This window comes from Ambystoma mexicanum, unplaced genomic scaffold (assembly GCF_040938575.1).
Source record: "Ambystoma mexicanum isolate Mex_15411 unplaced genomic scaffold, UKY_AmexF1_1 Mex_scaf48, whole genome shotgun sequence".
In the NCBI taxonomy this organism is placed as follows: Eukaryota; Metazoa; Chordata; class Amphibia; order Caudata; family Ambystomatidae; genus Ambystoma; species Ambystoma mexicanum.
Window position 1 is genome coordinate 1,522,830 of NW_027182464.1, and position 25,527 is coordinate 1,548,356.

At 44.2% G+C, this 25,527-nt stretch overlaps 5 non-coding genes across 5 annotated transcripts; all 5 read left to right on the forward strand.

The window, feature by feature from the left end:
• Positions 1 to 5,166: 5,166 nt before the first annotated feature.
• Positions 5,167 to 5,273, forward strand: LOC138560723 (U6 spliceosomal RNA). The gene has a single exon (XR_011299189.1). It is a non-coding gene; the product is annotated as a U6 spliceosomal RNA (small nuclear RNA).
• Positions 5,274 to 10,623: 5,350 nt separating this feature from the next.
• Positions 10,624 to 10,730, forward strand: LOC138560724 (U6 spliceosomal RNA). The gene has a single exon (XR_011299190.1). It is a non-coding gene; the product is annotated as a U6 spliceosomal RNA (small nuclear RNA).
• Positions 10,731 to 16,080: 5,350 nt separating this feature from the next.
• LOC138560725 (U6 spliceosomal RNA) lies at positions 16,081 to 16,187 on the forward strand. Its single transcript, XR_011299191.1, has one exon. It is a non-coding gene; the product is annotated as a U6 spliceosomal RNA (small nuclear RNA).
• A 2,398-nt stretch (positions 16,188 to 18,585) lies between these two features.
• LOC138560726 (U6 spliceosomal RNA) lies at positions 18,586 to 18,692 on the forward strand. Its single transcript, XR_011299192.1, has one exon. It is a non-coding gene; the product is annotated as a U6 spliceosomal RNA (small nuclear RNA).
• A 5,350-nt stretch (positions 18,693 to 24,042) lies between these two features.
• LOC138560727 (U6 spliceosomal RNA) lies at positions 24,043 to 24,149 on the forward strand. The gene has a single exon (XR_011299193.1). It is a non-coding gene; the product is annotated as a U6 spliceosomal RNA (small nuclear RNA).
• The last annotated feature ends 1,378 nt before the right edge of the window (positions 24,150 to 25,527 follow it).

The following is a 25,527-nucleotide window of genomic DNA, read 5'->3' on the forward strand; positions in this document are numbered from 1 at the left end:
GCCCCGTCCCCTTCAATTTCTTGACTTGTACTTTTACAAGTGGCACGCTTCTTTTGTTTTTTTTTATCCCATTCTACCAAACTCAGTATTATCACTTTCCCCCTTGTTGTGCACTCCAGCGTAAACTGCTTTAAGGTGCTATTTGCAAATATCGCTCTGAACTACAGCTTTACTTGCTTCTGGGCCTTAATCTTTAAATGGGGCTGAGCAGTGTACTCCGGGTTTGGCTGCTTTTAGTTGGTTGATTTCTTTTTTGATTTCTGTAACTTTCAAACAGTCCCATTGTGAAATACCATTGCCACAATGTGCTGCAGTGCATGAAAACTTAAAATTAATGGTAGGGAGAGGGAGAGGGGCTGGGGGGAAGAGAGAGTGCGGGAGGGTGGGAGGGAGACAGGGAGGAGAGAGAGAGAAAACAAAGAAAATATGGTATTTGGGGGCTATGTATTTGCATGGAAAAGATTTTAGCCTTTTAATCAAGTGGAAAGGGGCTCTGTGGTTGGTATCTCAGCCTGTTGATGCTTTGTTGAGTTGCTTGGAACATGCAAGGAAGGAGACCTGAAGCACTCCCGACCAGGTTGCATGTCTCCAAGTTACTGAAATCCAACAGACCTCCTCCCTGTGCCACAAACTTCTGGGCACTGAGCTCTGCAGTTGTTCCCCACAGGTCGCCAAGTGTCCCAGATTTACTTTCTCAGAGTTGCTAGTTACTGCTACCCCACCTCGACCACTATATTTTCCCCAGATACTTGCTACTGTGGAGTAAGCAGGGCTAAGAGAGAGGGAGAGGGGGTGTGCCTATGCAAATCATCTGCCAGTATGCTTCCTGGGAGGTCATTCCATCTCACCATCTGACACCTGGGCAGCGGCAGGTAATTTGGAGAACAGACATATTCGGACAGGCCACAGAGCAAAAGCTGGGCCGTTGATTGAGGATCCCTTTAGCCATGTCTCCCTAAGTTACTGAGGTCCAGAAAAATTCCACCCTCAGCTCTTATAGAGAGGTCCTTGGCCGATCGTGGCCGATCAGGGTCGGGGGTGGGGGGACTGCACACTGCCTCACCTTTTCACTGCTTTCTACAGCGGTAATGCTTTTGCAGAAGGGGCCTGTACAAGTGATTTTGTCTGCGCTGTGGGAAAGTGACATTTATCCACTGACATTAACCAAATTACTTGTGCTGTTCAACGCACATACATGCATAGAAATCATGTTATGTTTTTTGGGGAAGGTCTAGAGGGTCCTGCTGATGATTTATTAAGCTGTCTGCTACTCTTGCTTTTACATAGTCTTCCCTGCCCAGGCATGTTTAAGGCATACTGTATGTCCCTCCATTACAATGAAAACTCTGTTGAAAGCACAGAGGTACATAGGAGTGGATCTGTTAAGAACTGAAACAAAAAGCCTGGAAAAATGTCGAAACGCGTAGGATTTGGACTTACAATTAAATGACTCACATTCAGATGTGCTATCCCTTGCCCCCCTGACCCCCTTTCCTTTTGTGTAATCCTTTTGTTCTCAGTAGGGTTTTCCAAAGTGGCTTTCAAATAAAAGATCATAGACCTGCATTTTGTGGCACACATGCCTCATATCCCGTTGCTCTTGATAAACTCACATCATCTCCCACCAATACAAGCTGTAAAAGATTTTCAGGGCTTAGCCAAGCAAACTAGACGCGGGTCGAAGGTTGAGCAATCCTTTAATCAGCAGCAAAGTTAACATTGAAATAAGCCTCAGAATCTCTTAAAGGATGGTCCAACATCTGTTGCTGGCAGTGCGCAATGGGGCAGCCTGGGTGCTGACACCTTAAGCCATCTCCTATTCTTGCCTTGTCCTTGATCCAGCCATGGGCCCACATGCACTCAGAGGTACAGAGTGTTTCTCATGTCTCTGGGTCTGCTGTGATGCTCTCACTCTTGCATCACCCAGCCATCGTGATGGGGAGAGGGGTGTCGATTTGCAAGCACCGTTGAGCATGAATCTTTTTATCTTTAAATATAATTGGCATTAAACCAAACCCTTTAGGACCAGATCAATAAAGCAGCAAAGAATGCTGATGTATTGCTGTTTGCCGCTTAATTCCATACCATCCGACATCTAAATGGTGTTTGGTCAAACGTTTGCCATATCAAATGTCCTTATGTTAAAGAGCAGAAAGTCCAGAGGTCCTAATCAATGGTTTGGTTGGCTCTCCCTTTGCGCTTGCCTTAAGGCGTCAGCCCGATTGCGCCCTGCAAGCAACCAGTGTTGGCCCATCCTTTAAGAGATTCTGAAGCTGATTTCAATGTTATTTTTGCTGCTGATTTAAGGATTGCTCAACCTTCGGCCCACGTCTAATTTCCTTGGCTATGCCCTTGACATCTTTTACAGCTTGTATTGGTGGGAGATGATGTGAGTTTATCAAGAGCAACGGGATATGAGGCATGTGGGCCATAAAAAACATGTCTAGGATCTTTTTTTATAAGAAAGTCTCTTTAAGTAGGGAACTTTGGACAACACTGCTGAGAGCAAAAGGATTACACAAAAGGTAAGCGGGTCAGTGGGTCAAGGGATAGCACATCTGACTGTGAGTCCGTTTATTGTAAGTCCAAATCCTACCTGTTTCAACATTTTTCCAGGCTTTTTGTTTCATTTCTTAACAGATCCATTCCTATGTACCTCAGCAAAACATGTACTAATATTGGAATGAAAATGGGAAAATAGAATTGGCCCCTGCTTCAAAGGATGACACGCACATTCGTAAAGCATTCACTATTTTTGGCACACGACAGGACAGAAACTTTCTTAATCTGCAAGTATTTATTTTTTAATACATCTTTTTTTAATGAAGATTGAAATTGTATTTTCATACATAATACACGACAACACAATACATTTTGGGCCAAATTCAACACTAATGCCTCGGGAGACTTTTACTTGTGAGTCCTATTGACTGAATGAACAGCCCCATCTCCTTCAATTTCTTGACTTGTACTTTTAGAAGTGGCACGCTGCTTTTGTTTTTTATCCCATTCTACCAAACTGAGTATTATCACTTTTCCTCTTGTTGTGCACTCCAGCGTCAACTGCTTTAAGGAGCTATTTGCAAACATCGCTCTGAACTACAGCTTTACTTGCTTCTAGGCCTTAATCTTTAATTGTGGCTTAGCAGTGTACTCCGGATTTGGCTGCTTTTAGTTGGTTAATTCTTTTTTTATTTCTGTAACTTTCAAACAGTCCGATTGTGAAATACCATTGTCACAATGTGCTGCAGTGCAGGAAAACTTAAAATGAATGGTAGGGAGAGGAAGAGGGAGGGGGGGTTATGGGGGATGGGAAGGAGGGAGGGAGGGAGGGAGGAGAGAGAGACAGAGAGAGAGAAAACAAAGAAAATATGGTTTTCGGTGGCTATGTGTTTGCATGGAAAAGATTTTAGGCTTTTAATCATGTGGAAAGGGGCTCTGTGGCTGGCATGGCAGCCTGTTGATGCTTTGTTGAGTTGCTTGGAACATGCAAGGAAGGAGACCTGAAGCACTCCCGACCAGGTTGCATGTCTCCAAGTTACTGAAATCCCACAGACCTTCTCCCCGTGCCACAAAGTTCTGGGAGATGAGCTCTGCAGTTGTTCCCCACAAGTCGCCAAGCTCCCCAGATTTTCTTTCTCAGAGTTGCTAGTTACTGCTACCCTACCTCGACCACTATATTTTGCCCAGATACTTGCTACTGTGGAGTAAGCAGGGGTAAGAAAGAGAGCGAGGGGGTTTGCCTATGCAAATCATCTGCCAGGATCCTACCTGGGAGGTCATTCCATCTCACCAGCTGACACCTGGGCAGCGGCAGGTAATTTGGAGAACAGATATATACGGACAGGCCACAAAGCAAAGGCTGAGCTGTTGATTGAGGATCCCTTTTGCCATGTCTCCCCAAGTTACAGAGGTCCAGAAAATTCCACCCTCAGCTCTCATAGAGAGGTCCTTGGCCGATCGTGGCCGATCAGAGGAGGGAAGTGTCGGAGGTGACTGCACACTGCCTCACCTTCACTGCTTTCTACAGTGGTAATGCTTTTGCAGAAGGGGCCTGTACAAGTGATTTTGTTCTGCGCTGTGGGAAAGTGACATTTATCCACTGACATTAACCAAACTACTTGCGCTGTTCAACGCACATGCATGCAGAGAAATAATGTTATGTTTTTTGGGGAAGATCTAGAGGGTCCTGCTGATGATTCTTTTAAGCTGTCTGCTACTCTTGCTTTTACATAGAGTCTTCCCTGCCCAGGAATGTTTAAGGTATACTGTATGTCCCTCCCTTACAATGAAAACTCTGTTGAAAGCACAGAGGTACATAGGAATGGATCTGTTAAGAAATGAGACAAAAAGCCTGGAAAATGTAGAAACAGGTAGTATTTGGACTTAGCACATTTGACTGTGAGTTAGTTTATTGTATCAGTTGACCCACTGACCCCCTTACCTTTTGTGTAATACTTTTGCTCTCAGTGGGGTTGCCCAAAGTTCCCTTCTTAAAGCGGCTTTCTTATAAAAAAATCCTAGACCTGCTTTTTGTGGCACACATGCCTCATATCCCGTTGCAGTTGATAAAGTCACATCATCTCCCACCAGTACAAGCTGTAAAAGATTTCCAGGGCTTATCCAAGCAAACTAGACGTGGGTCGAAGGTTGAGCAATCCTTAAATCAGCAGCAAAGTTAAAATTGAAATCAGCCTCAGAATCCTTTATAGGATGGTCCAACATCTGTTGCTTACAGGGCTCAATCGGACAGCCTCTGGTGCTGACTCCTTAAGCCACCTCCTGTTTTTGCCTTGTCCTTGATACAGCCATGGGCCCACATACACTCAGAGGTACCGAGTTTTTCTCATGTCTATTGGGTCTATTGTGATGCTCTCAGGCTTGTATGACCCAGCCATTGTGATGGGGAGGGGGTTTTCATTTTGCAAGCACCCTGGACCATTAATCTTTATATCTTTAAATATAATTGGCATTAAACTAAAACCCTTTAGGGCCAGATCAATACAGCAGCAAAGAATGCTTATTCGTTGTTGTTTGCCTCTTCATTTCATACCACCCGATATCTAAATGGTGTTTGGACTTTCTGCCCTCTGAAATAAGGACATTTGGTATGGCAAACCTTTGACCAGAGGTCCTAATCAATGGTTTGATTGACTCTCCCTTTGCGCTTGCTTCTGCAACACATGTACTAATATTGGAATGATAATGGGAAATTTAAATCGGCCCCTGCTCTAAAGGATGACACGCACATTCGTAAAGCATTCACTATTTTTGGAACATGACTGGACAGAAACTTTCTTAATTTGCAAGTGTTGATTTTTTAATAGATCTTTCTTTATTGAAGATTGAAATTGTATGTTCATTCATATTACACGACAACACAATGCATTTTGCGCCAAATTCAACACTAATGCCTCAGGAGCCTTTTACTTGTGAGTCCTCTTGACTGAATGAACAGCCCCGTCCCCTTCAATTTCTTGACTTGTACTTTTACAAGTGGCACGCTTCTTTTGTTTTTTTTTATCCCATTCTACCAAACTCAGTATTATCACTTTCCCCCTTGTTGTGCACTCCAGCGTAAACTGCTTTAAGGTGCTATTTGCAAATATCGCTCTGAACTACAGCTTTACTTGCTTCTGGGCCTTAATCTTTAAATGGGGCTGAGCAGTGTACTCCGGGTTTGGCTGCTTTTAGTTGGTTGATTTCTTTTTTGATTTCTGTAACTTTCAAACAGTCCCATTGTGAAATACCATTGCCACAATGTGCTGCAGTGCATGAAAACTTAAAATTAATGGTAGGGAGAGGGAGAGGGGCTGGGGGGAAGAGAGAGTGCTTTGCGAGGGAAGGAGACAGGGAGGAGAGAGAGAGAAAACAAAGAAAATATGGTATTTGGGGGCTATGTATTTGCATGGAAAAGATTTTAGCCTTTTAATCAAGTGGAAAGGGGCTCTGTGGTTGGTATCTCAGCCTGTTGATGCTTTGTTGAGTTGCTTGGAACATGCAAGGAAGGAGACCTGAAGCACTCCCGACCAGGTTGCATGTCTCCAAGTTACTGAAATCCAACAGACCTCCTCCCTGTGCCACAAACTTCTGGGCACTGAGCTCTGCAGTTGTTCCCCACAGGTCGCCAAGTGTCCCAGATTTACTTTCTCAGAGTTGCTAGTTACTGCTACCCCACCTCGACCACTATATTTTCCCCAGATACTTGCTACTGTGGAGTAAGCAGGGCTAAGAGAGAGGGAGAGGGGGTGTGCCTATGCAAATCATCTGCCAGTATGCTTCCTGGGAGGTCATTCCATCTCACCATCTGACACCTGGGCAGCGGCAGGTAATTTGGAGAACAGACATATTCGGACAGGCCACAGAGCAAAAGCTGGGCCGTTGATTGAGGATCCCTTTAGCCATGTCTCCCTAAGTTACTGAGGTCCAGAAAAATTCCACCCTCAGCTCTTATAGAGAGGTCCTTGGCCGATCGTGGCCGATCAGGGTCGGGGGTGGGGGGACTGCACACTGCCTCACCTTTTCACTGCTTTCTACAGCGGTAATGCTTTTGCAGAAGGGGCCTGTACAAGTGATTTTGTCTGCGCTGTGGGAAAGTGACATTTATCCACTGACATTAACCAAATTACTTGTGCTGTTCAACGCACATACATGCATAGAAATCATGTTATGTTTTTTGGGGAAGGTCTAGAGGGTCCTGCTGATGATTTATTAAGCTGTCTGCTACTCTTGCTTTTACATAGTCTTCCCTGCCCAGGCATGTTTAAGGCATACTGTATGTCCCTCCATTACAATGAAAACTCTGTTGAAAGCACAGAGGTACATAGGAGTGGATCTGTTAAGAACTGAAACAAAAAGCCTGGAAAAATGTCGAAACGCGTAGGATTTGGACTTACAATTAAATGACTCACATTCAGATGTGCTATCCCTTGCCCCCCTGACCCCCTTTCCTTTTGTGTAATCCTTTTGTTCTCAGTAGGGTTTTCCAAAGTGGCTTTCAAATAAAAGATCATAGACCTGCATTTTGTGGCACACATGCCTCATATCCCGTTGCTCTTGATAAACTCACATCATCTCCCACCAATACAAGCTGTAAAAGATTTTCAGGGCTTAGCCAAGCAAACTAGACGCGGGTCGAAGGTTGAGCAATCCTTTAATCAGCAGCAAAGTTAACATTGAAATAAGCCTCAGAATCTCTTAAAGGATGGTCCAACATCTGTTGCTGGCAGTGCGCAATGGGGCAGCCTGGGTGCTGACACCTTAAGCCATCTCCTATTCTTGCCTTGTCCTTGATCCAGCCATGGGCCCACATGCACTCAGAGGTACAGAGTGTTTCTCATGTCTCTGGGTCTGCTGTGATGCTCTCACTCTTGCATCACCCAGCCATCGTGATGGGGAGAGGGGTGTCGATTTGCAAGCACCGTTGAGCATGAATCTTTTTATCTTTAAATATAATTGGCATTAAACCAAACCCTTTAGGACCAGATCAATAAAGCAGCAAAGAATGCTGATGTATTGCTGTTTGCCGCTTAATTCCATACCATCCGACATCTAAATGGTGTTTGGTCAAACGTTTGCCATATCAAATGTCCTTATGTTAAAGAGCAGAAAGTCCAGAGGTCCTAATCAATGGTTTGGTTGGCTCTCCCTTTGCGCTTGCCTTAAGGCGTCAGCCCGATTGCGCCCTGCAAGCAACCAGTGTTGGCCCATCCTTTAAGAGATTCTGAAGCTGATTTCAATGTTATTTTTGCTGCTGATTTAAGGATTGCTCAACCTTCGGCCCACGTCTAATTTCCTTGGCTATGCCCTTGACATCTTTTACAGCTTGTATTGGTGGGAGATGATGTGAGTTTATCAAGAGCAACGGGATATGAGGCATGTGGGCCATAAAAAACATGTCTAGGATCTTTTTTTATAAGAAAGTCTCTTTAAGTAGGGAACTTTGGACAACACTGCTGAGAGCAAAAGGATTACACAAAAGGTAAGCGGGTCAGTGGGTCAAGGGATAGCACATCTGACTGTGAGTCCGTTTATTGTAAGTCCAAATCCTACCTGTTTCAACATTTTTCCAGGCTTTTTGTTTCATTTCTTAACAGATCCATTCCTATGTACCTCAGCAAAACATGTACTAATATTGGAATGAAAATGGGAAAATAGAATTGGCCCCTGCTTCAAAGGATGACACGCACATTCGTAAAGCATTCACTATTTTTGGCACACGACATGACAGAAACTTTCTTAATCTGCAAGTATTTATTTTTTAATACATCTTTTTTTAATGAAGATTGAAATTGTATTTTCATACATAATACACGACAACACAATACATTTTGGGCCAAATTCAACACTAATGCCTCGGGAGACTTTTACTTGTGAGTCCTATTGACTGAATGAACAGCCCCATCTCCTTCAATTTCTTGACTTGTACTTTTAGAAGTGGCACGCTGCTTTTGTTTTTTATCCCATTCTACCAAACTGAGTATTATCACTTTTCCTCTTGTTGTGCACTCCAGCGTCAACTGCTTTAAGGAGCTATTTGCAAACATCGCTCTGAACTACAGCTTTACTTGCTTCTAGGCCTTAATCTTTAATTGTGGCTTAGCAGTGTACTCCGGATTTGGCTGCTTTTAGTTGGTTAATTCTTTTTTTATTTCTGTAACTTTCAAACAGTCCGATTGTGAAATACCATTGTCACAATGTGCTGCAGTGCAGGAAAACTTAAAATGAATGGTAGGGAGAGGAAGAGGGAGGGGGGGGTTATGGGGGATGGGAAGGAGGGAGGGAGGGAGGGAGGAGAGAGAGACAGAGAGAGAGAAAACAAAGAAAATATGGTTTTCGGTGGCTATGTGTTTGCATGGAAAAGATTTTAGGCTTTTAATCATGTGGAAAGGGGCTCTGTGGCTGGCATGGCAGCCTGTTGATGCTTTGTTGAGTTGCTTGGAACATGCAAGGAAGGAGACCTGAAGCACTCCCGACCAGGTTGCATGTCTCCAAGTTACTGAAATCCCACAGACCTTCTCCCCGTGCCACAAAGTTCTGGGAGATGAGCTCTGCAGTTGTTCCCCACAAGTCGCCAAGCTCCCCAGATTTACTTTCTCAGAGTTGCTAGTTACTGCTACCCTACCTCGACCACTATATTTTGCCCAGATACTTGCTACTGTGGAGTAAGCAGGGGTAAGAAAGAGAGCGAGGGGGTTTGCCTATGCAAATCATCTGCCAGGATCCTACCTGGGAGGTCATTCCATCTCACCAGCTGACACCTGGGCAGCGGCAGGTAATTTGGAGAACAGATATATACGGACAGGCCACAAAGCAAAGGCTGAGCTGTTGATTGAGGATCCCTTTTGCCATGTCTCCCCAAGTTACAGAGGTCCAGAAAATTCCACCCTCAGCTCTCATAGAGAGGTCCTTGGCCGATCGTGGCCGATCAGAGGAGGGAAGTGTCGGAGGTGACTGCACACTGCCTCACCTTCACTGCTTTCTACAGTGGTAATGCTTTTGCAGAAGGGGCCTGTACAAGTGATTTTGTTCTGCGCTGTGGGAAAGTGACATTTATCCACTGACATTAACCAAACTACTTGCGCTGTTCAACGCACATGCATGCAGAGAAATAATGTTATGTTTTTTGGGGAAGATCTAGAGGGTCCTGCTGATGATTCTTTTAAGCTGTCTGCTACTCTTGCTTTTACATAGAGTCTTCCCTGCCCAGGAATGTTTAAGGTATACTGTATGTCCCTCCCTTACAATGAAAACTCTGTTGAAAGCACAGAGGTACATAGGAATGGATCTGTTAAGAAATGAGACAAAAAGCCTGGAAAATGTAGAAACAGGTAGTATTTGGACTTAGCACATTTGACTGTGAGTTAGTTTATTGTATCAGTTGACCCACTGACCCCCTTACCTTTTGTGTAATACTTTTGCTCTCAGTGGGGTTGCCCAAAGTTCCCTTCTTAAAGCGGCTTTCTTATAAAAAAATCCTAGACCTGCTTTTTGTGGCACACATGCCTCATATCCCGTTGCAGTTGATAAAGTCACATCATCTCCCACCAGTACAAGCTGTAAAAGATTTCCAGGGCTTATCCAAGCAAACTAGACGTGGGTCGAAGGTTGAGCAATCCTTAAATCAGCAGCAAAGTTAAAATTGAAATCAGCCTCAGAATCCTTTATAGGATGGTCCAACATCTGTTGCTTACAGGGCTCAATCGGACAGCCTCTGGTGCTGACTCCTTAAGCCACCTCCTGTTTTTGCCTTGTCCTTGATACAGCCATGGGCCCACATACACTCAGAGGTACCGAGTTTTTCTCATGTCTATTGGGTCTATTGTGATGCTCTCAGGCTTGTATGACCCAGCCATTGTGATGGGGAGGGGGTTTTCATTTTGCAAGCACCCTGGACCATTAATCTTTATATCTTTAAATATAATTGGCATTAAACTAAAACCCTTTAGGGCCAGATCAATACAGCAGCAAAGAATGCTTATTCGTTGTTGTTTGCCTCTTCATTTCATACCACCCGATATCTAAATGGTGTTTGGACTTTCTGCCCTCTGAAATAAGGACATTTGGTATGGCAAACCTTTGACCAGAGGTCCTAATCAATGGTTTGATTGACTCTCCCTTTGCGCTTGCTTCTGCAACACATGTACTAATATTGGAATGATAATGGGAAATTTAAATCGGCCCCTGCTCTAAAGGATGACACGCACATTCGTAAAGCATTCACTATTTTTGGAACATGACTGGACAGAAACTTTCTTAATTTGCAAGTGTTGATTTTTTAATAGATCTTTCTTTATTGAAGATTGAAATTGTATGTTCATTCATATTACACGACAACACAATGCATTTTGCGCCAAATTCAACACTAATGCCTCAGGAGCCTTTTACTTGTGAGTCCTCTTGACTGAATGAACAGCCCCGTCCCCTTCAATTTCTTGACTTGTACTTTTACAAGTGGCACGCTTCTTTTGTTTTTTTTTATCCCATTCTACCAAACTCAGTATTATCACTTTCCCCCTTGTTGTGCACTCCAGCGTAAACTGCTTTAAGGTGCTATTTGCAAATATCGCTCTGAACTACAGCTTTACTTGCTTCTGGGCCTTAATCTTTAAATGGGGCTGAGCAGTGTACTCCGGGTTTGGCTGCTTTTAGTTGGTTGATTTCTTTTTTGATTTCTGTAACTTTCAAACAGTCCCATTGTGAAATACCATTGCCACAATGTGCTGCAGTGCATGAAAACTTAAAATTAATGGTAGGGAGAGGGAGAGGGGCTGGGGGGAAGAGAGAGTGCGGGAGGGTGGGAGGGAGACAGGGAGGAGAGAGAGAGAAAACAAAGAAAATATGGTATTTGGGGGCTATGTATTTGCATGGAAAAGATTTTAGCCTTTTAATCAAGTGGAAAGGGGCTCTGTGGTTGGTATCTCAGCCTGTTGATGCTTTGTTGAGTTGCTTGGAACATGCAAGGAAGGAGACCTGAAGCACTCCCGACCAGGTTGCATGTCTCCAAGTTACTGAAATCCAACAGACCTCCTCCCTGTGCCACAAACTTCTGGGCACTGAGCTCTGCAGTTGTTCCCCACAGGTCGCCAAGTGTCCCAGATTTACTTTCTCAGAGTTGCTAGTTACTGCTACCCCACCTCGACCACTATATTTTCCCCAGATACTTGCTACTGTGGAGTAAGCAGGGCTAAGAGAGAGGGAGAGGGGGTGTGCCTATGCAAATCATCTGCCAGTATGCTTCCTGGGAGGTCATTCCATCTCACCATCTGACACCTGGGCAGCGGCAGGTAATTTGGAGAACAGACATATTCGGACAGGCCACAGAGCAAAAGCTGGGCCGTTGATTGAGGATCCCTTTAGCCATGTCTCCCTAAGTTACTGAGGTCCAGAAAAATTCCACCCTCAGCTCTTATAGAGAGGTCCTTGGCCGATCGTGGCCGATCAGGGTCGGGGGTGGGGGGACTGCACACTGCCTCACCTTTTCACTGCTTTCTACAGCGGTAATGCTTTTGCAGAAGGGGCCTGTACAAGTGATTTTGTCTGCGCTGTGGGAAAGTGACATTTATCCACTGACATTAACCAAATTACTTGTGCTGTTCAACGCACATACATGCATAGAAATCATGTTATGTTTTTTGGGGAAGGTCTAGAGGGTCCTGCTGATGATTTATTAAGCTGTCTGCTACTCTTGCTTTTACATAGTCTTCCCTGCCCAGGCATGTTTAAGGCATACTGTATGTCCCTCCATTACAATGAAAACTCTGTTGAAAGCACAGAGGTACATAGGAGTGGATCTGTTAAGAACTGAAACAAAAAGCCTGGAAAAATGTCGAAACGCGTAGGATTTGGACTTACAATTAAATGACTCACATTCAGATGTGCTATCCCTTGCCCCCCTGACCCCCTTTCCTTTTGTGTAATCCTTTTGTTCTCAGTAGGGTTTTCCAAAGTGGCTTTCAAATAAAAGATCATAGACCTGCATTTTGTGGCACACATGCCTCATATCCCGTTGCTCTTGATAAACTCACATCATCTCCCACCAATACAAGCTGTAAAAGATTTTCAGGGCTTAGCCAAGCAAACTAGACGCGGGTCGAAGGTTGAGCAATCCTTTAATCAGCAGCAAAGTTAACATTGAAATAAGCCTCAGAATCTCTTAAAGGATGGTCCAACATCTGTTGCTGGCAGTGCGCAATGGGGCAGCCTGGGTGCTGACACCTTAAGCCATCTCCTATTCTTGCCTTGTCCTTGATCCAGCCATGGGCCCACATGCACTCAGAGGTACAGAGTGTTTCTCATGTCTCTGGGTCTGCTGTGATGCTCTCACTCTTGCATCACCCAGCCATCGTGATGGGGAGAGGGGTGTCGATTTGCAAGCACCGTTGAGCATGAATCTTTTTATCTTTAAATATAATTGGCATTAAACCAAACCCTTTAGGACCAGATCAATAAAGCAGCAAAGAATGCTGATGTATTGCTGTTTGCCGCTTAATTCCATACCATCCGACATCTAAATGGTGTTTGGTCAAACGTTTGCCATATCAAATGTCCTTATGTTAAAGAGCAGAAAGTCCAGAGGTCCTAATCAATGGTTTGGTTGGCTCTCCCTTTGCGCTTGCCTTAAGGCGTCAGCCCGATTGCGCCCTGCAAGCAACCAGTGTTGGCCCATCCTTTAAGAGATTCTGAAGCTGATTTCAATGTTATTTTTGCTGCTGATTTAAGGATTGCTCAACCTTCGGCCCACGTCTAATTTCCTTGGCTATGCCCTTGACATCTTTTACAGCTTGTATTGGTGGGAGATGATGTGAGTTTATCAAGAGCAACGGGATATGAGGCATGTGGGCCATAAAAAACATGTCTAGGATCTTTTTTTATAAGAAAGTCTCTTTAAGTAGGGAACTTTGGACAACACTGCTGAGAGCAAAAGGATTACACAAAAGGTAAGCGGGTCAGTGGGTCAAGGGATAGCACATCTGACTGTGAGTCCGTTTATTGTAAGTCCAAATCCTACCTGTTTCAACATTTTTCCAGGCTTTTTGTTTCATTTCTTAACAGATCCATTCCTATGTACCTCAGCAAAACATGTACTAATATTGGAATGAAAATGGGAAAATAGAATTGGCCCCTGCTTCAAAGGATGACACGCACATTCGTAAAGCATTCACTATTTTTGGCACACGACAGGACAGAAACTTTCTTAATCTGCAAGTATTTATTTTTTAATACATCTTTTTTTAATGAAGATTGAAATTGTATTTTCATACATAATACACGACAACACAATACATTTTGGGCCAAATTCAACACTAATGCCTCGGGAGACTTTTACTTGTGAGTCCTATTGACTGAATGAACAGCCCCATCTCCTTCAATTTCTTGACTTGTACTTTTAGAAGTGGCACGCTGCTTTTGTTTTTTATCCCATTCTACCAAACTGAGTATTATCACTTTTCCTCTTGTTGTGCACTCCAGCGTCAACTGCTTTAAGGAGCTATTTGCAAACATCGCTCTGAACTACAGCTTTACTTGCTTCTAGGCCTTAATCTTTAATTGTGGCTTAGCAGTGTACTCCGGATTTGGCTGCTTTTAGTTGGTTAATTCTTTTTTTATTTCTGTAACTTTCAAACAGTCCGATTGTGAAATACCATTGTCACAATGTGCTGCAGTGCAGGAAAACTTAAAATGAATGGTAGGGAGAGGAAGAGGGAGGGGGGGTTATGGGGGATGGGAAGGAGGGAGGGAGGGAGGGAGGAGAGAGAGACAGAGAGAGAGAAAACAAAGAAAATATGGTTTTCGGTGGCTATGTGTTTGCATGGAAAAGATTTTAGGCTTTTAATCATGTGGAAAGGGGCTCTGTGGCTGGCATGGCAGCCTGTTGATGCTTTGTTGAGTTGCTTGGAACATGCAAGGAAGGAGACCTGAAGCACTCCCGACCAGGTTGCATGTCTCCAAGTTACTGAAATCCCACAGACCTTCTCCCCGTGCCACAAAGTTCTGGGAGATGAGCTCTGCAGTTGTTCCCCACAAGTCGCCAAGCTCCCCAGATTTTCTTTCTCAGAGTTGCTAGTTACTGCTACCCTACCTCGACCACTATATTTTGCCCAGATACTTGCTACTGTGGAGTAAGCAGGGGTAAGAAAGAGAGCGAGGGGGTTTGCCTATGCAAATCATCTGCCAGGATCCTACCTGGGAGGTCATTCCATCTCACCAGCTGACACCTGGGCAGCGGCAGGTAATTTGGAGAACAGATATATACGGACAGGCCACAAAGCAAAGGCTGAGCTGTTGATTGAGGATCCCTTTTGCCATGTCTCCCCAAGTTACAGAGGTCCAGAAAATTCCACCCTCAGCTCTCATAGAGAGGTCCTTGGCCGATCGTGGCCGATCAGAGGAGGGAAGTGTCGGAGGTGACTGCACACTGCCTCACCTTCACTGCTTTCTACAGTGGTAATGCTTTTGCAGAAGGGGCCTGTACAAGTGATTTTGTTCTGCGCTGTGGGAAAGTGACATTTATCCACTGACATTAACCAAACTACTTGCGCTGTTCAACGCACATGCATGCAGAGAAATAATGTTATGTTTTTTGGGGAAGATCTAGAGGGTCCTGCTGATGATTCTTTTAAGCTGTCTGCTACTCTTGCTTTTACATAGAGTCTTCCCTGCCCAGGAATGTTTAAGGTATACTGTATGTCCCTCCCTTACAATGAAAACTCTGTTGAAAGCACAGAGGTACATAGGAATGGATCTGTTAAGAAATGAGACAAAAAGCCTGGAAAATGTAGAAACAGGTAGTATTTGGACTTAGCACATTTGACTGTGAGTTAGTTTATTGTATCAGTTGACCCACTGACCCCCTTACCTTTTGTGTAATACTTTTGCTCTCAGTGGGGTTGCCCAAAGTTCCCTTCTTAAAGCGGCTTTCTTATAAAAAAATCCTAGACCTGCTTTTTGTGGCACACATGCCTCATATCCCGTTGCAGTTGATAAAGTCACATCATCTCCCACCAGTACAAGCTGTAAAAGATTTCCAGGGCTTATCCAAGCAAACTAGACGTGGGTCGAAGGTTGAGCAATCCTTAAATCAGCAGCAAAGTTAAAATTGAAATCAGCCTCAGAATCCTTTATAGGATGGTCCAACATCTGTTGCTTACAGGGCTCAATCGGACAGCCTCTGGTGCTGACTCCTTAAGCCACCTCCTGTTTTTGCCTTGTCCTTGATACAGCCATGGGCCCACATACACTCAGAGGTACCGAGTTTTTCTCATGTCTATTGGGTCTATTGTGATGCTCTCAGGCTTGTATGACCCAGCCATTGTGATGGGGAGGGGGTTTTCATTTTGCAAGCACCCTGGACCATTAATCTTTATATCTTTAAATATAATTGGCATTAAACTAAAACCCTTTAGGGCCAGATCAATACAGCAGCAAAGAATGCTTATTCGTTGTTGTTTGCCTCTTCATTTCATACCACCCGATATCTAAATGGTGTTTGGACTTTCTGCCCTCTGAAATAAGGACATTTGGTATGGCAAACCTTTGACCAGAGGTCCTAATCAATGGTTTGATTGACTCTCCCTTTGCGCTTGCTTCTGCAACACATGTACTAATATTGGAATGATAATGGGAAATTTAAATCGGCCCCTGCTCTAAAGGATGACACGCACATTCGTAAAGCATTCACTATTTTTGGAACATGACTGGACAGAAACTTTCTTAATTTGCAAGTGTTGATTTTTTAATAGATCTTTCTTTATTGAAGATTGAAATTGTATGTTCATTCATATTACACGACAACACAATGCATTTTGCGCCAAATTCAACACTAATGCCTCAGGAGCCTTTTACTTGTGAGTCCTCTTGACTGAATGAACAGCCCCGTCCCCTTCAATTTCTTGACTTGTACTTTTACAAGTGGCACGCTTCTTTTGTTTTTTTTTATCCCATTCTACCAAACTCAGTATTATCACTTTCCCCCTTGTTGTGCACTCCAGCGTAAACTGCTTTAAGGTGCTATTTGCAAATATCGCTCTGAACTACAGCTTTACTTGCTTCTGGGCCTTAATCTTTAAATGGGGCTGAGCAGTGTACTCCGGGTTTGGCTGCTTTTAGTTGGTTGATTTCTTTTTTGATTTCTGTAACTTTCAAACAGTCCCATTGTGAAATACCATTGCCACAATGTGCTGCAGTGCATGAAAACTTAAAATTAATGGTAGGGAGAGGGAGAGGGGCTGGGGGGAAGAGAGAGTGCTTTGCGAGGGAAGGAGACAGGGAGGAGAGAGAGAGAAAACAAAGAAAATATGGTATTTGGGGGCTATGTATTTGCATGGAAAAGATTTTAGCCTTTTAATCAAGTGGAAAGGGGCTCTGTGGTTGGTATCTCAGCCTGTTGATGCTTTGTTGAGTTGCTTGGAACATGCAAGGAAGGAGACCTGAAGCACTCCCGACCAGGTTGCATGTCTCCAAGTTACTGAAATCCAACAGACCTCCTCCCTGTGCCACAAACTTCTGGGCACTGAGCTCTGCAGTTGTTCCCCACAGGTCGCCAAGTGTCCCAGATTTACTTTCTCAGAGTTGCTAGTTACTGCTACCCCACCTCGACCACTATATTTTCCCCAGATACTTGCTACTGTGGAGTAAGCAGGGCTAAGAGAGAGGGAGAGGGGGTGTGCCTATGCAAATCATCTGCCAGTATGCTTCCTGGGAGGTCATTCCATCTCACCATCTGACACCTGGGCAGCGGCAGGTAATTTGGAGAACAGACATATTCGGACAGGCCACAGAGCAAAAGCTGGGCCGTTGATTGAGGATCCCTTTAGCCATGTCTCCCTAAGTTACTGAGGTCCAGAAAAATTCCACCCTCAGCTCTTATAGAGAGGTCCTTGGCCGATCGTGGCCGATCAGGGTCGGGGGTGGGGGGACTGCACACTGCCTCACCTTTTCACTGCTTTCTACAGCGGTAATGCTTTTGCAGAAGGGGCCTGTACAAGTGATTTTGTCTGCGCTGTGGGAAAGTGACATTTATCCACTGACATTAACCAAATTACTTGTGCTGTTCAACGCACATACATGCATAGAAATCATGTTATGTTTTTTGGGGAAGGTCTAGAGGGTCCTGCTGATGATTTATTAAGCTGTCTGCTACTCTTGCTTTTACATAGTCTTCCCTGCCCAGGCATGTTTAAGGCATACTGTATGTCCCTCCATTACAATGAAAACTCTGTTGAAAGCACAGAGGTACATAGGAGTGGATCTGTTAAGAACTGAAACAAAAAGCCTGGAAAATGTAGAAACAGGTAGTATTTGGACTTAGCACATTTGACTGTGAGTTAGTTTATTGTATCAGTTGACCCACTGACCCCCTTACCTTTTGTGTAATACTTTTGCTCTCAGTGGGGTTGCCCAAAGTTCCCTTCTTAAAGCGGCTTTCTTATAAAAAAATCCTAGACCTGCTTTTTGTGGCACACATGCCTCATATCCCGTTGCAGTTGATAAAGTCACATCATCTCCCACCAGTACAAGCTGTAAAAGATTTCCAGGGCTTATCCAAGCAAACTAGACGTGGGTCGAAGGTTGAGCAATCCTTAAATCAGCAGCAAAGTTAAAATTGAAATCAGCCTCAGAATCCTTTATAGGATGGTCCAACATCTGTTGCTTACAGGGCTCAATCGGACAGCCTCTGGTGCTGACTCCTTAAGCCACCTCCTGTTTTTGCCTTGTCCTTGATACAGCCATGGGCCCACATACACTCAGAGGTACCGAGTTTTTCTCATGTCTATTGGGTCTATTGTGATGCTCTCAGGCTTGTATGACCCAGCCATTGTGATGGGGAGGGGGTTTTCATTTTGCAAGCACCCTGGACCATTAATCTTTATATCTTTAAATATAATTGGCATTAAACTAAAACCCTTTAGGGCCAGATCAATACAGCAGCAAAGAATGCTTATTCGTTGTTGTTTGCCTCTTCATTTCATACCACCCGATATCTAAATGGTGTTTGGACTTTCTGCCCTCTGAAATAAGGACATTTGGTATGGCAAACCTTTGACCAGAGGTCCTAATCAATGGTTTGATTGACTCTCCCTTTGCGCTTGCTTCTGCAACACATGTACTAATATTGGAATGATAATGGGAAATTTAAATCGGCCCCTGCTCTAAAGGATGACACGCACATTCGTAAAGCATTCACTATTTTTGGAACATGACTGGACAGAAACTTTCTTAATTTGCAAGTGTTGATTTTTTAATAGATCTTTCTTTATTGAAGATTGAAATTGTATGTTCATTCATATTACACGACAACACAATGCATTTTGCGCCAAATTCAACACTAATGCCTCAGGAGCCTTTTACTTGTGAGTCCTCTTGACTGAATGAACAGCCCCGTCCCCTTCAATTTCTTGACTTGTACTTTTACAAGTGGCACGCTTCTTTTGTTTTTTTTTATCCCATTCTACCAAACTCAGTATTATCACTTTCCCCCTTGTTGTGCACTCCAGCGTAAACTGCTTTAAGGTGCTATTTGCAAATATCGCTCTGAACTACAGCTTTACTTGCTTCTGGGCCTTAATCTTTAAATGGGGCTGAGCAGTGTACTCCGGGTTTGGCTGCTTTTAGTTGGTTGATTTCTTTTTTGATTTCTGTAACTTTCAAACAGTCCCATTGTGAAATACCATTGCCACAATGTGCTGCAGTGCATGAAAACTTAAAATTAATGGTAGGGAGAGGGAGAGGGGCTGGGGGGAAGAGAGAGTGCGGGAGGGTGGGAGGGAGACAGGGAGGAGAGAGAGAGAAAACAAAGAAAATATGGTATTTGGGGGCTATGTATTTGCATGGAAAAGATTTTAGCCTTTTAATCAAGTGGAAAGGGGCTCTGTGGTTGGTATCTCAGCCTGTTGATGCTTTGTTGAGTTGCTTGGAACATGCAAGGAAGGAGACCTGAAGCACTCCCGACCAGGTTGCATGTCTCCAAGTTACTGAAATCCAACAGACCTCCTCCCTGTGCCACAAACTTCTGGGCACTGAGCTCTGCAGTTGTTCCCCACAGGTCGCCAAGTGTCCCAGATTTACTTTCTCAGAGTTGCTAGTTACTGCTACCCCACCTCGACCACTATATTTTCCCCAGATACTTGCTACTGTGGAGTAAGCAGGGCTAAGAGAGAGGGAGAGGGGGTGTGCCTATGCAAATCATCTGCCAGTATGCTTCCTGGGAGGTCATTCCATCTCACCATCTGACACCTGGGCAGCGGCAGGTAATTTGGAGAACAGACATATTCGGACAGGCCACAGAGCAAAAGCTGGGCCGTTGATTGAGGATCCCTTTAGCCATGTCTCCCTAAGTTACTGAGGTCCAGAAAAATTCCACCCTCAGCTCTTATAGAGAGGTCCTTGGCCGATCGTGGCCGATCAGGGTCGGGGGTGGGGGGACTGCACACTGCCTCACCTTTTCACTGCTTTCTACAGCGGTAATGCTTTTGCAGAAGGGGCCTGTACAAGTGATTTTGTCTGCGCTGTGGGAAAGTGACATTTATCCACTGACATTAACCAAATTACTTGTGCTGTTCAACGCACATACATGCATAGAAATCATGTTATGTTTTTTGGGGAAGGTCTAGAGGGTCCTGCTGATGATTTATTAAGCTGTCTGCTACTCTTGCTTTTACATAGTCTTCCCTGCCCAGGCATGTTTAAGGCATACTGTATGTCCCTCCATTACAATGAAAACTCTGTTGAAAGCACAGAGGTACATAGGAGTGGATCTGTTAAGAACTGAAACAAAAAGCCTGGAAAAATGTCGAAACGCGTAGGATTTGGACTTACAATTAAATGACTCACATTCAGATGTGCTATCCCTTGCCCCCCTGACCCCCTTTCCTTTTGTGTAATCCTTTTGTTCTCAGTAGGGTTTTCCAAAGTGGCTTTCAAATAAAAGATCATAGACCTGCATTTTGTGGCACACATGCCTCATATCCCGTTGCTCTTGATAAACTCACATCATCTCCCACCAATACAAGCTGTAAAAGATTTTCAGGGCTTAGCCAAGCAAACTAGACGCGGGTCGAAGGTTGAGCAATCCTTTAATCAGCAGCAAAGTTAACATTGAAATAAGCCTCAGAATCTCTTAAAGGATGGTCCAACATCTGTTGCTGGCAGTGCGCAATGGGGCAGCCTGGGTGCTGACACCTTAAGCCATCTCCTATTCTTGCCTTGTCCTTGATCCAGCCATGGGCCCACATGCACTCAGAGGTACAGAGTGTTTCTCATGTCTCTGGGTCTGCTGTGATGCTCTCACTCTTGCATCACCCAGCCATCGTGATGGGGAGAGGGGTGTCGATTTGCAAGCACCGTTGAGCATGAATCTTTTTATCTTTAAATATAATTGGCATTAAACCAAACCCTTTAGGACCAGATCAATAAAGCAGCAAAGAATGCTGATGTATTGCTGTTTGCCGCTTAATTCCATACCATCCGACATCTAAATGGTGTTTGGTCAAACGTTTGCCATATCAAATGTCCTTATGTTAAAGAGCAGAAAGTCCAGAGGTCCTAATCAATGGTTTGGTTGGCTCTCCCTTTGCGCTTGCCTTAAGGCGTCAGCCCGATTGCGCCCTGCAAGCAACCAGTGTTGGCCCATCCTTTAAGAGATTCTGAAGCTGATTTCAATGTTATTTTTGCTGCTGATTTAAGGATTGCTCAACCTTCGGCCCACGTCTAATTTCCTTGGCTATGCCCTTGACATCTTTTACAGCTTGTATTGGTGGGAGATGATGTGAGTTTATCAAGAGCAACGGGATATGAGGCATGTGGGCCATAAAAAACATGTCTAGGATCTTTTTTTATAAGAAAGTCTCTTTAAGTAGGGAACTTTGGACAACACTGCTGAGAGCAAAAGGATTACACAAAAGGTAAGCGGGTCAGTGGGTCAAGGGATAGCACATCTGACTGTGAGTCCGTTTATTGTAAGTCCAAATCCTACCTGTTTCAACATTTTTCCAGGCTTTTTGTTTCATTTCTTAACAGATCCATTCCTATGTACCTCAGCAAAACATGTACTAATATTGGAATGAAAATGGGAAAATAGAATTGGCCCCTGCTTCAAAGGATGACACGCACATTCGTAAAGCATTCACTATTTTTGGCACACGACAGGACAGAAACTTTCTTAATCTGCAAGTATTTATTTTTTAATACATCTTTTTTTAATGAAGATTGAAATTGTATTTTCATACATAATACACGACAACACAATACATTTTGGGCCAAATTCAACACTAATGCCTCGGGAGACTTTTACTTGTGAGTCCTATTGACTGAATGAACAGCCCCATCTCCTTCAATTTCTTGACTTGTACTTTTAGAAGTGGCACGCTGCTTTTGTTTTTTATCCCATTCTACCAAACTGAGTATTATCACTTTTCCTCTTGTTGTGCACTCCAGCGTCAACTGCTTTAAGGAGCTATTTGCAAACATCGCTCTGAACTACAGCTTTACTTGCTTCTAGGCCTTAATCTTTAATTGTGGCTTAGCAGTGTACTCCGGATTTGGCTGCTTTTAGTTGGTTAATTCTTTTTTTATTTCTGTAACTTTCAAACAGTCCGATTGTGAAATACCATTGTCACAATGTGCTGCAGTGCAGGAAAACTTAAAATGAATGGTAGGGAGAGGAAGAGGGAGGGGGGGTTATGGGGGATGGGAAGGAGGGAGGGAGGGAGGGAGGAGAGAGAGACAGAGAGAGAGAAAACAAAGAAAATATGGTTTTCGGTGGCTATGTGTTTGCATGGAAAAGATTTTAGGCTTTTAATCATGTGGAAAGGGGCTCTGTGGCTGGCATGGCAGCCTGTTGATGCTTTGTTGAGTTGCTTGGAACATGCAAGGAAGGAGACCTGAAGCACTCCCGACCAGGTTGCATGTCTCCAAGTTACTGAAATCCCACAGACCTTCTCCCCGTGCCACAAAGTTCTGGGAGATGAGCTCTGCAGTTGTTCCCCACAAGTCGCCAAGCTCCCCAGATTTTCTTTCTCAGAGTTGCTAGTTACTGCTACCCTACCTCGACCACTATATTTTGCCCAGATACTTGCTACTGTGGAGTAAGCAGGGGTAAGAAAGAGAGCGAGGGGGTTTGCCTATGCAAATCATCTGCCAGGATCCTACCTGGGAGGTCATTCCATCTCACCAGCTGACACCTGGGCAGCGGCAGGTAATTTGGAGAACAGATATATACGGACAGGCCACAAAGCAAAGGCTGAGCTGTTGATTGAGGATCCCTTTTGCCATGTCTCCCCAAGTTACAGAGGTCCAGAAAATTCCACCCTCAGCTCTCATAGAGAGGTCCTTGGCCGATCGTGGCCGATCAGAGGAGGGAAGTGTCGGAGGTGACTGCACACTGCCTCACCTTCACTGCTTTCTACAGTGGTAATGCTTTTGCAGAAGGGGCCTGTACAAGTGATTTTGTTCTGCGCTGTGGGAAAGTGACATTTATCCACTGACATTAACCAAACTACTTGCGCTGTTCAACGCACATGCATGCAGAGAAATAATGTTATGTTTTTTGGGGAAGATCTAGAGGGTCCTGCTGATGATTCTTTTAAGCTGTCTGCTACTCTTGCTTTTACATAGAGTCTTCCCTGCCCAGGAATGTTTAAGTTATACTGTATGTCCCTCCCTTACAATGAAAACTCTGTTGAAAGCACAGAGGTACATAGGAATGGATCTGTTAAGAAATGAGACAAAAAGCCTGGAAAATGTAGAAACAGGTAGTATTTGGACTTAGCACATTTGACTGTGAGTTAGTTTATTGTATCAGTTGACCCACTGACCCCCTTACCTTTTGTGTAATACTTTTGCTCTCAGTGGGGTTGCCCAAAGTTCCCTTCTTAAAGCGGCTTTCTTATAAAAAAATCCTAGACCTGCTTTTTGTGGCACACATGCCTCATATCCCGTTGCAGTTGATAAAGTCACATCATCTCCCACCAGTACAAGCTGTAAAAGATTTCCAGGGCTTATCCAAGCAAACTAGACGTGGGTCGAAGGTTGAGCAATCCTTAAATCAGCAGCAAAGTTAAAATTGAAATCAGCCTCAGAATCCTTTATAGGATGGTCCAACATCTGTTGCTTACAGGGCTCAATCGGACAGCCTCTGGTGCTGACTCCTTAAGCCACCTCCTGTTTTTGCCTTGTCCTTGATACAGCCATGGGCCCACATACACTCAGAGGTACCGAGTTTTTCTCATGTCTATTGGGTCTATTGTGATGCTCTCAGGCTTGTATGACCCAGCCATTGTGATGGGGAGGGGGTTTTCATTTTGCAAGCACCCTGGACCATTAATCTTTATATCTTTAAATATAATTGGCATTAAACTAAAACCCTTTAGGGCCAGATCAATACAGCAGCAAAGAATGCTTATTCGTTGTTGTTTGCCTCTTCATTTCATACCACCCGATATCTAAATGGTGTTTGGACTTTCTGCCCTCTGAAATAAGGACATTTGGTATGGCAAACCTTTGACCAGAGGTCCTAATCAATGGTTTGATTGACTCTCCCTTTGCGCTTGCTTCTGCAACACATGTACTAATATTGGAATGATAATGGGAAATTTAAATCGGCCCCTGCTCTAAAGGATGACACGCACATTCGTAAAGCATTCACTATTTTTGGAACATGACTGGACAGAAACTTTCTTAATTTGCAAGTGTTGATTTTTTAATAGATCTTTCTTTATTGAAGATTGAAATTGTATGTTCATTCATATTACACGACAACACAATGCATTTTGCGCCAAATTCAACACTAATGCCTCAGGAGCCTTTTACTTGTGAGTCCTCTTGACTGAATGAACAGCCCCGTCCCCTTCAATTTCTTGACTTGTACTTTTACAAGTGGCACGCTTCTTTTGTTTTTTTTTATCCCATTCTACCAAACTCAGTATTATCACTTTCCCCCTTGTTGTGCACTCCAGCGTAAACTGCTTTAAGGTGCTATTTGCAAATATCGCTCTGAACTACAGCTTTACTTGCTTCTGGGCCTTAATCTTTAAATGGGGCTGAGCAGTGTACTCCGGGTTTGGCTGCTTTTAGTTGGTTGATTTCTTTTTTGATTTCTGTAACTTTCAAACAGTCCCATTGTGAAATACCATTGCCACAATGTGCTGCAGTGCATGAAAACTTAAAATTAATGGTAGGGAGAGGGAGAGGGGCTGGGGGGAAGAGAGAGTGCTTTGCGAGGGAAGGAGACAGGGAGGAGAGAGAGAGAAAACAAAGAAAATATGGTATTTGGGGGCTATGTATTTGCATGGAAAAGATTTTAGCCTTTTAATCAAGTGGAAAGGGGCTCTGTGGTTGGTATCTCAGCCTGTTGATGCTTTGTTGAGTTGCTTGGAACATGCAAGGAAGGAGACCTGAAGCACTCCCGACCAGGTTGCATGTCTCCAAGTTACTGAAATCCAACAGACCTCCTCCCTGTGCCACAAACTTCTGGGCACTGAGCTCTGCAGTTGTTCCCCACAGGTCGCCAAGTGTCCCAGATTTACTTTCTCAGAGTTGCTAGTTACTGCTACCCCACCTCGACCACTATATTTTCCCCAGATACTTGCTACTGTGGAGTAAGCAGGGCTAAGAGAGAGGGAGAGGGGGTGTGCCTATGCAAATCATCTGCCAGTATGCTTCCTGGGAGGTCATTCCATCTCACCATCTGACACCTGGGCAGCGGCAGGTAATTTGGAGAACAGACATATTCGGACAGGCCACAGAGCAAAAGCTGGGCCGTTGATTGAGGATCCCTTTAGCCATGTCTCCCTAAGTTACTGAGGTCCAGAAAAATTCCACCCTCAGCTCTTATAGAGAGGTCCTTGGCCGATCGTGGCCGATCAGGGTCGGGGGTGGGGGGACTGCACACTGCCTCACCTTTTCACTGCTTTCTACAGCGGTAATGCTTTTGCAGAAGGGGCCTGTACAAGTGATTTTGTCTGCGCTGTGGGAAAGTGACATTTATCCACTGACATTAACCAAATTACTTGTGCTGTTCAACGCACATAC